At 31.8% G+C, this 14,328-nt stretch overlaps 1 pseudogene across 1 annotated transcript; it reads left to right on the forward strand.

The window, feature by feature from the left end:
* The first annotated feature begins 1,546 nt into the window (after positions 1-1,546).
* Positions 1,547-1,627, forward strand: BDBG_16458 (annotated as a pseudogene). The gene has a single exon. The product of its transcript is annotated as a tRNA-OTHER (tRNA).
* The last annotated feature ends 12,701 nt before the right edge of the window (positions 1,628-14,328 follow it).

A 14,328-nucleotide genomic window follows, 5' to 3' on the forward strand; every position in this document is an offset into this window, starting at 1 on the left:
CTTCTTTATAAATATCATTATTCAGATCTTATTTCAGAGCTCTGTTTTCACAGATCTTAATTCATATTATAATTTTATAAATTACTGTGAGTAGTCTTTATCAGACTTTTCATCTCTTTTTCTAATATTAATAATTACAGCTCAGATGTTCTCTATCTGACTTATAAAGTTTTTTAACTTATTCTTTAGATAGATTTTGAGAACAGATCAGTGAAATCTCTTATAATTATTCTCTAGATAATTAAGTCAGTTCTTAACTTCAGTGTAGTAGAGATCTGTTATTATATAGATAATAGTTTCTTTATCTTTTATATCACACAGCTGAGCTTGTAAGTCAATTTTAAATACAAACTTATAAAAGCTTTTATAGATTGTAATTTAATAGATAATCTTAAGCAGTTATAACTTAAGAATGCTCTGAGAGTTATAAAGATGAGCTTAAATCATATAATCAGAGAAAGAGTCTCTTCTTCATTTCCATCAATTAACTCTGGAAATGAACTGAATTGGAATAGATTTCTTGATTGAAATGAAAATAATTCTTCAAAGAAAATGCCTTCTCAACTGTACAGACTATGCTCACTGATTAAAAATCAATTTTCTTCTTTAAATATTGAAAAAGTTGATCATGAGAAGACATCTCCCTGAAGAGAAAAGCTTGAATCTCTTATAGACTTGTAAATAAGTGAACTATCTAAGAAGAAAGAATATGAACAGCATTTGAAGAGAATTTCTACAAGCAATATAGATGACTCTATTCTGATTTATTCAGATGACTTCAAAAATGAGAATTTGAATAGATTAGATGCAGACATTGCTTATACTGAAGATAATATCAATTTTATCTCAGATTTCTGAAATTTAGGCTATGAATCTGAAGTCTTTGATGCTGAACTATTTACAATAGTGAAAGCTTTCAAACTCATTGAAATAAAATCTCATAAAAGAGGAAATAGTTTGAAAGAGATATGAATATTCTCTGATAGTCAAGCTGCTTTAAAAAGACTTAGAAATAGTCAGATTCATAATGATCAAATGAATCTTGAACTGATCTTAAACTCTGTTTTGAAAATTCAAAAGAGAAGAATGTCAAAGCTGATAATTCATCTACACTAAGTTTCTGCTTATATAAATATTCATGACAATGAATTCACTGATTCAGCTGTGAAAAAGAGTTCAGAATTAAGCAGATCTATTCAAAAAATTGTGTCCTGGTCTTTTATAAAGAGAAAAATAAAAGAATCTTGTTTAGATAAGTGAAATGAAAGCTGGCAGAAACAATAGAAGAGTATACATTATTCAAGATTTGAAACAAAACTCAAGTGAAAATCTTGTTCAATTAAATATAAAAGGAAAATATTCTCATCTATAATACAGCTGAAACTAGGACATGACTATTTTCAAATCTTATATGCAAAGATTTGATGATAGATTTGATTCAATAGAATGCTCATTTTGCAATGCAAATGAGAATTCTGAGCATATTGTAATGCACTGTGTATTATACAATAGTCTCAGAGTCAGATTGAAAGAGAAGTATGATTTAGCCAGCGTGGCCCAGTTGGTAAGACTGGTAACCAAGGCCGCACACATTAGGGGTGCGTGGGTTCGAATCCCACCGCTGGCATCTGCCACTTCTTACCCATGAAAGCCCCCATGTAATAGAGGCTGAGCCTAATTAGTAAGGCTTGGTGCGGGGTAGAACTCTCTACTGCAAGCCAAGCCACTAGTTAAGCGAGATCCTGCGAACACCCACCAGGGCCGGCATGGGGTGTCAATGTCCCACTATCCTACTGTGCACCCGTCAAGGTTCTAATGATATAGAGCCAAGCCTAATGTAGTGGTTATACACTACTTAAGCAAGTCCCTAACTAGGGCTGTCATCAGAGCCTAGCTCCCCCCTCAAATACAGAGAATAATTTTGAAAACCATCTGACTAGCAGGCCTAGACGCGCATCTAGGCCCTAGACAGGGCACCCTGATAGGCTAGAGCCTGCAAGCTCACTGCCAACCCCTAATACTGGCAGGGAGGACTGCAGTCATCAAGCCTATGATTAGTCCCTAACACGGGGGCGAGGCCACAACAGCTGATTGGTAGGCCTATGGGCATCTAATGAGGCTGAGATCAGCAACCGGAAGCTTGGTGTGTACACCACCAAGTGGGCGGTGGCAGCCACTAACTAATGCCCCTGGAAATTAGTGGCTGGCCCGAGAGGACGGACGCGGTGATCAATTAATTATAGAGGGTTAAATGTAATTAGCTTAAGGTGCATCCTGCGGGTGGCTAGCGCCCATAGTCATTCAATTTGATATTGAACTGAGTGAAAAACAAAGAAGTGAAAATCCTCTTCTCTCTAATCAGTATAACTTTGAAAAAGCTGATTGAAAAGCAGTTGAAGAAAGAGTAAAACAGCTGAAATCTGAAAGACAGAATGAGCTCTATTGAAATCAAAGTCACTTCTCTCTAATCAGTATAACTTTGAAAAAGCTGATTGAAAAGCAGTTGAAGAAAGAGTAAAACAGCTGAAATCTGAAAGACAGAATGAGCTCTATTGAAATCAAAGTCAAGATATCTCAAATGAAATGCTTGAGAATAGAGTAAAGCTGATTACATCTATTCTTCTAACAAGTATTGAAGAAAATATTTCAAAGAAAAAGTCTTCTGAGTATTTCAAATCTTGATGAAATGAGAATATTACTTCTAAAAGAAAACAATTAATCACTGCTAAGAGAGAGTGAAAGAATAACTTAATATCTGATGAAGAGTTCAAAGCTATTTGAAATGAATATTTTTCAGATATTAAAAAAGCCAAAACAGATTGCTGGAACAAATTTCTTGAAGAAGTATAAGAAAAAGAAGTTTTTAAAGCCTTTAACTATACTAAAACAAGAAGTGTAGCAAAGCTTTCAACCTTAGAATATGAATTTCAGAATGAATTGTATACAGCAAACTTCTTTGAGAAAAAATGTCAAGCTTTTATGAGAATTCTCTTTCAAAACTCATCACATTTAGAAGAGAAGAATATGTCATTTCATGAATATATTAATGAAAATAACTGGGAATGACCTGAGCTTACATGTGATGAACTAGAGTCAGTAATATTCTCAAGTTCAATTAAAACTGCTGCAGGGCCTGATTCAATTAATCATTTAATTATTCAAAACACATATTTCTACTTGAAGAATGAATATTTTGAGCTCTTTTTCAATCTCTTAAGAAATGATTATCATTCTGAATGCTGGAGAGAAGCTACTGAAGTAATCCTTGCAAAATCTAATAGAAAAGCTTCAGTTTTTAAGTTATATAGAGTAATATCTCTGTTGAACTGTTTGAGAAAAGTTCTAGAAAAGATAATAGCTACTAGATTATCTTTTATAAGCTCTATTAGTGATTCTCTTCTATTTAATGAATAAATGAGAGATAGAAAACAATGTTCTGTAATTGATACTGTTCTCTCAGTTATTCATGATATTCAAGTAGCAAAGTATGAAGGCCTGGTCTCAACTGCAGTTTTTATTGATATAAAAGATACATTTGATCATGTTTCAAAGTTTAAGATAATTCAAACTTTGAAGATGTTAAAACTATCACTTTCTCTAATAAAATGAGGTAATTGTTTCATGTCTAAAAGAATTATACAACTATTCTTTGATGGAAGAAAACAAGATAAAACTGAGATAAAAATAGAAGTACCACAAGGATCTTCAATCTCACCTGTTTTATTTGCAATATACACTGCATATTTGGCCCGGTGGCGTAGTGGTTAACTACGCTACCATGGAGCCCCAATTAGCGGCCTTCCCCCCGGGGAATGAATGCCAAGAGGGGGCAGGTTCAAACCCTGCAAGGGTCATCTTAACCACAGCTTCCACTATTAAGTTATAAAACAGTATCAGAGGCCCCCGGATGCACTATAGCAAATCATTATCAAGCTTAAGATGTTCATTCCAGGGGTTCCCGGGTGCTAATTCTCACTGATCTTAGGATTAACAGCCCCTCAGGTGCTTCAAGTTAGATCAGTACTAGAGTGATTGAGATCTAGAGTGCCCGCAGAATAGTGAATCATTATCAAGCTTAACTGGCCAGGTCTCATCCCCCTCACTCTAGGCACTCACTTTCAGGGAATGAGATTTAAAAACTATCTGATTAGAACACCCTGGGCCTAGCAAGAACCTAGATGAGATGAGACCTAGGCACTCTTAATAGGTGATTAGTGCAAGCAAGACTGTGATGACCAATTGATAGGCTGAAATGCTGAGATTGACAGCTGAAAGATTAGAGACTTAACTAGAATTGAGTAGCTCTGATGTTATTCTTAGTGAGAATCTCACTTATAAATAAGCTAGTTACAGAAGCTAGCTGGGTGACAGCTCTTTAGAGAGAATGATAATCCCTGAAGCAGACCTGAGAGAACAGAGGCAGTGATCAGTTATATAGAGTGTTAAAATATGTATATAGCTTAAGATGTAAACTGCAGAGATCTTGTTCTATAACTCTCTTTACTTTATCTTTTTCTTTCAATTTCTTTCTATCTATCTATTTAATGTGTCTATCTTTAAGACTGTGTTCTCTTTTTCTTTGTCATGATATTATCAAATGATTTCAAAGTATCAGAAGATGTTAAAATACTGCAATTTATAAACAGTTTTTATATTCTGAACTGAAATTTTCTGATTTTGCATATCTGAAATTAATGAATGTATAATAGTTAACTTTACAGATATAGGAAAAACTCTGAGAACTAAAAGTTCTCAGATAGATGTCATAGTCTCTGACTGCATACATCTATAATTGAAGAATAATAATAATAATACCACTGCATATTTATTCAAGAATAGAGAGATGAAAATAGTGAGATCTTCAAGTTATATAGATGATATTAATCTACTCTACAGTTCAAAGACAATCAAAGAGAATTTAGAAGTGATTAAGAAAGCAGTAAAGGAAATCTTTGTTAGAGCAGATATCAATCTAATTCAATTTAATATGAATAACACTGAGATAATTCACTTTTTTCCCAGGTTTAATGAGAAAGAACTAAGTCTAACTCTTCTGAATAAAGAGATTAAACCCAGTTTGAATGTCAAATGACTAGGAGTATGGTTAAACTTCAAGTTGAATTTTAAATATTATATTCAACAAAGAATCATCAAGGCAGAGAGACTACTGAATAGTATAATCAGACTATCAAATACTGAGAGAGGTCTATCTTTTCAGGCTATGAGACAGTTATACATAGCCTGTATTACCTCAGTAGCTGATTATGAAGTTCAAGTTTAATGAAACAATCAAGATAACTTCACTGAACTATTTCAAAGTCTATAAAACAGAGCTTTGAGAAGAATTCTGAGAGCATTCAAATCATCTCCTATTAAAGCAATGGAAATTGAAGCCTCAATTTCACCTCCTGCTATTTGATTTGAAAAGGCCTGTATGAACTATGCTCTGAGAGTTATAAAGATGAGCTCAAATCATATAATCAGAGAAAGAGTCTCTTCTTCATTTTCATCAGTTAACTCAGGAAATGAACTGGATTGAAATAGATTCCTTGATTGAAATGAGAATAATGCTTTAAAGAAAATGCCCTCTCAACTGTATAGACTATGTTCAGTTATTAAGAATTAATTTTCTTCATTAAATGTTGAGAAAATTGATCATGAGAAGATATCTCTCTGGAGAGATAAGCTGGAATCTCTCATAGACTTATAAATAAGTGAACTATCTAAAGAGAGAGAATATGAACAGCATTTGAAGAAGATCTCTACAATCAATATAAATGACTCTATTCTGATTTACTAAGATGACTCAAAAAATGAGAATTTGAATAGATTAGGCGCAGGCATTGCTTATACTGAAGATAATATCAATTTTATCTCAGATTTCTGGAATTTAGGCTGTGAATCTGAAGTCTTTGATGCTGAACTATTTGTAATAGTGAAAGCTTTCAAACTCATTGAAATAAAATCTCATAAAAGAGGAAATAGTTTGAAAGAGGCATGAATATTCTCTGATAGTCAAGCTACTTTAAAAAGACTTAGAAATAGTCAGATTCATAATGATCAAATGAATCTTGAACTGATTTTAAACTCTGTTTTGAAAATTCAAAAGAGAAGAACATCTAAACTGATAATTCATCTGCATTGAGTTCCTGCTCATATGAATATTCATGGCAATGAATTGGCTGATTCAGCTGCAAAAAAGGGTTCAGAATTAAGCAGATCTATTCAAAAAACAGTGTCCTGGTCTTTCATAAAGAGAAAGATAAAAGAATCTTGTTTAAACAAGTGAAATGAAAGCTGGCAGAAATAAAAGAAGAGCATATATTATTCAAGATTTGAGACAAAACCAAAGTGGAAATCTTGTTCAATTAAATGCAAAAAGAAAATATTCTCATTCATAATTCAGCTAAAACTAGGACATGGTTATTTCAAATTCTATATACAAAGATTTGATGATAGATTTGATTCAACAGAGTGCTCATTCTGCAATACAAATGAGAATCCTGAGCATATTGTAATACATTGTGCATTATACAATAGTCTCAGAGTCAGATTAAAGAAGAAGTATGATTTAAATCAATTAAATATGAGGTTCTTATTCTCAACTGAGACAGGACTTAAATACTTAATAGACTTTCTATCAGAAACTCAAGCAGCTACAAGAAAATGGCTCAATTCAGAAGTATCTGAATATGAAGAGGTGGAAATTGATTAGATATAGTCTGTTAAAACAGCTATACACTATCTTTTAATAATTTTATTTTGTTATAGTCTCTCTTTACAGTACTTGTTTCTTTCTGTTCTTTTCTATCTATCTATTTAATGTGTCTATCTTTAAGACTATGTTCTCTTTTCTTTTGTCATGATATTTTCAAATGGTTTCAAAGTATCAAAAGGTGTTAAACCACTGCAATTTATAAACAGTTTTTGTATTCTGGGCTGGAATTTTCTGATTTTGCATATCTGAAATTGATAAGTGTATAATAGTTAACTTTACAGATATAGGAAAAACCCTGAGAACTAAAGGTTCTCAGGTAGATATCATAGTCTCTGACTGCATACATCTATAATTGAAGAAGAATAATAATAATAATAAGAAGTATGATTTAAATGAATTAAATATAAGATTCTTATTCTCAATTGAGACAGGAATTAAATACTTAATAGACTTTCTATCAGAAACTCAAGCAGCTACAAGAAAATGGCTAAATTCAGAAATATCTGAATATGAAGAGGAGAAAATCAATCAGATATAGTCTGTTATAACAGCTATATACTATCTTTTAATAATTTGTTTTATTACAGTCTCTCTTTACTTTATCTGTTTCTTTCAATTCTTTTCTATCTATCTATTTAATGTGTCTATCTTTAAGACTGTGTTCTCTTTTCTTTTGTCATGATATTGTCAAATGATTTCAAAGTATTAGAAGATGTTAAAATACTGCAATTTGTAAACAGTTTTTGTATTCTGGGCTGGAATTTTCTGATTTTGCATATCTGAAATTGATGAATGTATAATAGTTAACTTTACAGATATAGGAAAAACTCTGAGAACTAAAAGTTCTCAGGTAGATGTCATAGTCTCTGACTGCATACATCTATAATTGAAGAATAATAATAATAATAATATAACTTAAGAAAGTTTCTTTTCAGTTTATAAGTATCTCTGAAGATTATATCTAGAGACTCAGTTCAAGAATGTTTACAGATAGTAAGCATTTCTTGTAGAAAAATAACTTACTTTTATAAAAGATGCTCAAGAATGTTCTTCACTAAGATTAATTTATTTATAAGCTTGAAGAGTTTCTCTGTCATAGATGTAGAGAATGATATTTTTCAAGTAATTAATAAGTTCTCTAAGACTTCTTTTATAAAAGTTATTCATGATTCAGATAACTGCTTCTGAGTGTCTGCAGTAGAGTTTGCAGAGATTGAAGTATATAAGTTTCTAGTTCTTTTAGTTATAATAGATAGTTACTGACTGACAGAGCTTGAAATGTAAGAATAAGTACTCACAGATGATTCTTCAGGTGTTTGCAGCTTGATATAATATATACTATTAACTATTAGAAGTATTCACAGTAGAAAGATAAAATATAAAGATTAAATATATAATAGTATTCAAGCTGAGTTATGAATAGTATTTGTGAACTTCAGTCTAGACTGGCCGCCGGAATCATGAATTTCACATTTGATTTCATTTGGTCTGATCTCATACATTTCTTGGCGTGAATCCCGCTGGGAATAGTCATTAAAAAAACATGCAAAGTAACTATATATCAGATCTTAAAATGAAACCATGACTTGAAAAAAATGAGAAAGTGATCTCATTTAATCTCATTTAGTCTCATTCTTAGTATGAAGTTACTATTTTTAGACATTTTAAGATTTTTTTTAGACTATTTTTAATTTTTTAAAAAGTAACACTTTTTGATAACATTTAAATTAGATTTAAAGTCATTTAAAGCAATAAAAATAATTTAAATTAACAAGTGAAAATCATGATCTCATTTGAAAAATGTGATAAGAGTCAACAGTAAGTCTCACTGAGACAGTATGAAACTACTATCTAATGTTAAAACCATGTAATGAAATCAGTCAAGTTGATAATGAGGTCATCAAAAAATCTGATTCTGATCTCAGACACGCTCACACGGTCAGTCTGCTTCAGTCTATATAGTTGTGTGTAGCCAAGGGCCGCTAACTCTATTAGTTACGCGAGAGATAGGAAATAGAGCTAAAAAATCCGTGAGAAGCGGGATTTCTTACATTTATACAGCTCTGATTAATTCAATAATAATAATAGAGATAATACAGAGTGAAAGAGAGTAGTAGAAGAAGTAGAGATAATAATAATAACAGAGAGAGTAGAGAGTGAAAGAGATAAAAGAAATAATAAAAGTGAGTAGAAATAGAGAATGAAAGTGATAAAGAAGTAATAAGATAATAGAGATAATAATAATAATAAGAGATAATAAATAAAAGAGATAATAAGAGAGTAGAAGTAGAGAGTGAAAGTAATAGAGAGAGATTACTAGACTGACTGTGTAACTATGTCTGAAATCAGAACTAGAATTTTTAATAATTTTATTATCAATTTAACTAATTCTATTACACAGTTTTAAGATTAGATAGTAGTTCTATACTGTTTCAGTGAGACTTACTGTCTACTCTTATTATATTTTTTAAATAAGATCATGATTTTCACTTCTTAATTTAAATTATTTTTATTGCTTTAAATAACTTTTAAATATCATTTGAGTATTATCAAAAAGTATTACTTTTTAAAAAATTAAAATGTTTAAAAAAAACCTTAAAATGTCTAAAAATAGTAACTTTATACTAAGAATGAGACTAAATAAGATTAAATGAAATCACTTTTTTATTTTTTCTATATCATGATCTTATTTTGAGATCTGATATATAGTCACTTTGCATGTTTTTTTAATAATTAGTTTTAGCGGAATTCATGTTAAGAAATGTATGAGATTAGGTTAAATAAGATTAAATATAAAATTCATAGTCTCAGCAGTCAGTCTAAAGATTACAGAGCAGTAGAGATAATAATAATAATAGAGAGAGTAGAGATGAAAGAAGTATTAAAAGACTAGAGATAGAAAGTGAAAGTGATAGAGAGAGCTCTGAGATAGTAGACACAGTAATAATAATAGAGAGAAAAGATTATTATTATTATTATTATTATTCTTTAATTATAAATGTATGCAGTCAGAGACTATGACATCTACCTGAGAACTTTTAGTTCTCAGGGTTTTTTCTATATCTGTAAAGTTAACTATTATACATTCATCAATTTCAGATATATAAAATCAGAAAATTCCAGCTCAGAATACAAAAACTGTTTATAAATTACAGTATTTTAACATCTTCTAATACTTTGAAATCATTTGATAATATCATGACAAAGAAAAAGAGAATACAGTCTTAAAGATAGACACATTAAATAGATAGATAGAAAGGAATTGAAAGAAAAAGATAAAGTAAAAAGAGCTATAGAACAAGATCTCTGCAGTTTACATCTTAAGCTATATACATATTTTTAACACTCTATATAACTGACTACTGTCTCTGTTCTCTTGAGCCTGCTTCAGAGATTATCATTCTCTTTAAAGAGCTGCCACCCAGCTAGCTTCTGTAACTAGCTTATTTATAAGTGAGATTCTCACTAAGAATAACATCAGAGTTATTCAATTCTAGTTAAGTCTCTAATCTTCCAGCTGTCAATCTCAGCATTTCAGCCTATTAATTGGCTGTCACAGTCTTGCTTGCACTAATCATCTATTAAGAACACCTAGGTCTTGTCTCACCTAGGTTCTTGCTAGGCCCAGGGTGTCCTAATCAGATAGTTTTTAAATCTCATTCCCCAGAAGTGAGTGTCTAGAGTGGGGGGGATGAGGCCTGGCCAGTTAAGCTTGATGATGATTTGCTATCCTGCAGGTATTCTAGATCTCAATCACTCTAGTACTGATCTAACTTGAAGCGCCCGGGGGGCTGTTAATTCTAAGATCAGTGAGAATTAGCGCCTGGGAACCCCTGGGATGGACATCTTAAGCTTGACAATGATTCACTATAGTGCACCCAGGGGCCCCCAGTACTGTTTTATGACTTAACAGTGGAAGCTGTGGTTAAGATGGCCCTCACAGGGTTCAAACCTGCCCTCTCTTGGCATTCATTCCCCGGGGGGAAGGCCGCTAATTGGGGCTTCATGGTAGCGTAGTTAACCACTACGCCACCGGGCCATAGAGAGAAAAGAGAGTGAAAGAGATAAAAGAGATATAAGAGATAATAAGAAGTAATAAGAAGAGAGTAGAGAATAATTTAAAAAGAGAGTGAAAGTGATAGAAGAGCTGTAGAATAATAGAAACAGTAATAATAATAGAGAAAGTAGAAGTAATACAGAGTAATACAGAGTAAAAGAGAGTGTGATAGAGAAAGAGAATAAAAACAGTAGAGATAATAATAATAATAGAGAGAGTACAGAATAAGAAGTAAAAGAAATGAAAGAAATAATAAGAAGTAATAAGAGAGAGATAGAGAGTAATTCAGAGAGAGAATGAAAGTAATAGAGAGACTATAAAGTAATAGAGATAATAATAATAATAGAGAGAGTAGAGATAATACAGAGTGATATGAAATGAAAGAGAGTAGTAGAAGAAGAGAGTAGAGATAATAGAGATAGTAATAATAATAAAGAGAGTAGAGAATAAGAGATAAAAGAGATAAAAGAGATAAAAGAAGTGAAAGAGATAAAAGAGATAATAAGAGATAATAAAGAGAGAGTAAAGAGTGATCAGAGAAAGAGTAATGTATTAACAGATATTATAACTTATTTCAGTGTATACAGTACAGATTTAACTTGACTAGATTTAAATTTATTATTTTTTCAATTAAATACACTGTTGAACTCTATAATATAAATCTGACTATCAGCTTAACATGCTTAATAAGTTATACAGAGTTATACACAGAATCTACTGAATAGAAGGTCTTATTCAGTCATTATTATTATTATTATTCTTCTTTCATTATATTTATATGCAAGTGAAGCTTATGATCAGTTCTTATATGATATTAAATATAGATTACGTGTTAATTATATAGAAGAATGTAAGGAGCCTACGCCGAATAGATCAGTATTATATTGATAGGTCTTATATAACAAAGAGAAAAATGTTAGAGAAGGAAAAGAAAGAGAAAGTGTGAGAATCAGCAATTAAAGTGAATATTTATACATGTATGTGATGATGTATGCAGTGAGGCTTCAGGGCAGAAGAATCTTTACGTGTTTATAGCGGTTGAGAATCAGCAATTGAGAATGAAGTGAAGAATCTGTACATGTTCATGACAGCTGAGAATCAGAGCATACATGTTCAAGAATAAAGTGATTGAAATCTGTGAAGTGTAATGAAATAGTCTATATGATTGATCAGGCGCAGCTCGCCACATTAGTTCTCTTCTTCCAGAAGCAGTTCTCATCAGTCAAGAACTGCTGTTTCAGATAACATGAAACTCAGAGTTCAGGTCAGTTGATTATAGCTGACTCATTTCATGAGATATTGTCAGCTACAGCTACAGAGTCTCTCATTGAGAATATTCTCAATCTCTCACTCAAGCTCATTATCTTCTTCTATGATGTCTGGCAGCTGTCAGTCAGAAATCAGTTGAGAAGAGAATAGATCAGTGACAGTGCAGCAGAGCAAGCTTGTGTGAAAGATATTATAAATTTCTGATAATGTGTTAAGACAGTAGTTGTGACTATCTAGAACTTCTATCACTTTATACTTAATATAGTGATAATTCAGTGTATGAGATGAACATGTGATTTATATATTCTTAAGATTCAATTACATCAAGTCTTCTATCTTATATTATTTGACAGAGTCTCAGTGAATATTGATTTGATTCTCTTAATCTTGTTTCACAGTTGTCATGAAGATCTCTGCTCAGTCACAGATATCTCAGAGCTTCATTACTATATTATCAGTAATCTGAATCAGACTGTGAGAGTTCAGTATGAACTGTGTAATCTCTAGAAGATTCAACACCTTCATGTGATAATTATATGTAAGAAAGAATGAGCTTATATCTGTTGAAACAGCATCTCATTCATTGATAGTAATCTCTATGTATAGAAGCAGATCATGTCAATCATCTTATAAGTGATTGCAAAACTTACAGAGATAATTCTTTACAGTCTGAATTATCTGTTCTGACATATCATCAGTCTCAGAGTGATAGACAGTTAACAGACAGTGTATAAGCTTAAGAACTTAACAGATTCTTGTTCAGAGAGTACTCATGAATTGACAGCTCTGATCTGATACTATAGATCTCAGTAATTCATGCATTTGATAGAACAGACTCTATAGAAAAGCTTCAGTAACTTGTTTGATATTCATCTTATTACAAGATTTCAATATTATATCTTTGCTTAATCAATTCACAATGATCAGAATGTTTCTATAATTCTTACTCTCAGAGAGATTAACAGTAAAGTCAATTATCACATCTCATCAGATTCTATCAGAAATATTAAGTGATTTCAGCAGATCTTTTCTACAGTTCTTTCACAAAATGATGAAAGAATAACAGTTACAGTTTCAGATGAAGTATCTAATGCTGTTTAATATCTCAGATTAGTAGAACTCTCAGGAGATTATTCTATACAGTTGTTTACAGCCTGAATAATTAGTTATACATGAATTATGCATCTCTTGCATTATTCAGGTGTGTAAGGGTTCAGAGTGAGAGACTCAGCATCATTCATGAAATTATAGAGTTTTATTGTCATCAATTGAACATTCTGAGATATTGATTCTTATACATAGTTCTGGGGAAAATCAGAGTGCTTCTTGATATACTGTTTTGATGAGGGCTTGAAGAAGTTCATCAGTTTAAGCTGTTGTATATCACAATTCATTCAGTGTAGATCTGGAGAATGTTCTGACTAACAAAGCATATATAGTGTCATGAGTGATCTCATCATAATCAACTAGTATCTTTGAATTCAAGAGTTGATATTCTCAATTCATTCAGTGTGTATCTATCACATTGAACAGCATATCTTGTTCTCATTGCAAGAGAGCATCTGCCATTGAGTTCTGACTGTCAGAGTTAGACTGACCGTGTGACCGTGTCTGGGACCAGGACCAGATTTTTTGATAGTCTCATTACCAATTCAACTGATCCCATTACACAGTTTTAACATTAGATAGTAGTCTCATACTGTCCCAGTGGGACTTACTGTCTACTCTTGTCACATTTTTCAAATGAGATCATGATTTCCACTTCTCAATTTAAATTATTTTTATTGCTTTAAATGACTTTAAATCTCATTTGAGTGTTACCAAAAAGCGTTACTTTTTAAAAAATTAAAAATAGTCTAAAAAAAACCTTAACATGTCTAAAAATAGTAACTTTATGCCAAGAATGGGACTAAATGGAACCAAATGGGACCACTTTCTGATTTTTTTCAAGTCATGGTTTCATTTTAAGATCTGATATATAGTCACTTTGCATGTTTTTTTGATAGCCAGTCCCAGCGGGATTCACGCCAAGAAATGTATGCAATCAGACCAAATGGGACCAAACATGAAATTCATGGTCCCGGCGGCCAGTCTAGTCAGAGTGGTAGTGTATTGTAAAATGAAAGCAGCTTAGAAACTTCAATCATCATATCTATTATTCAGTGAGTTTACAGATCATTGCAAAGTATTTGAAGTTCTTATGATCTGTGATTATCTCAAATTCAGAGATACTTCAGAGTTTAGAGTCTTATTCTTCTAGACAGTGTATAATCACAAGAAGTTT

Source organism: Blastomyces gilchristii (genome assembly GCF_000003855.2).
Source record: "Blastomyces gilchristii SLH14081 genomic scaffold supercont1.3, whole genome shotgun sequence".
In the NCBI taxonomy this organism is placed as follows: domain Eukaryota; kingdom Fungi; phylum Ascomycota; class Eurotiomycetes; order Onygenales; family Ajellomycetaceae; genus Blastomyces; species Blastomyces gilchristii.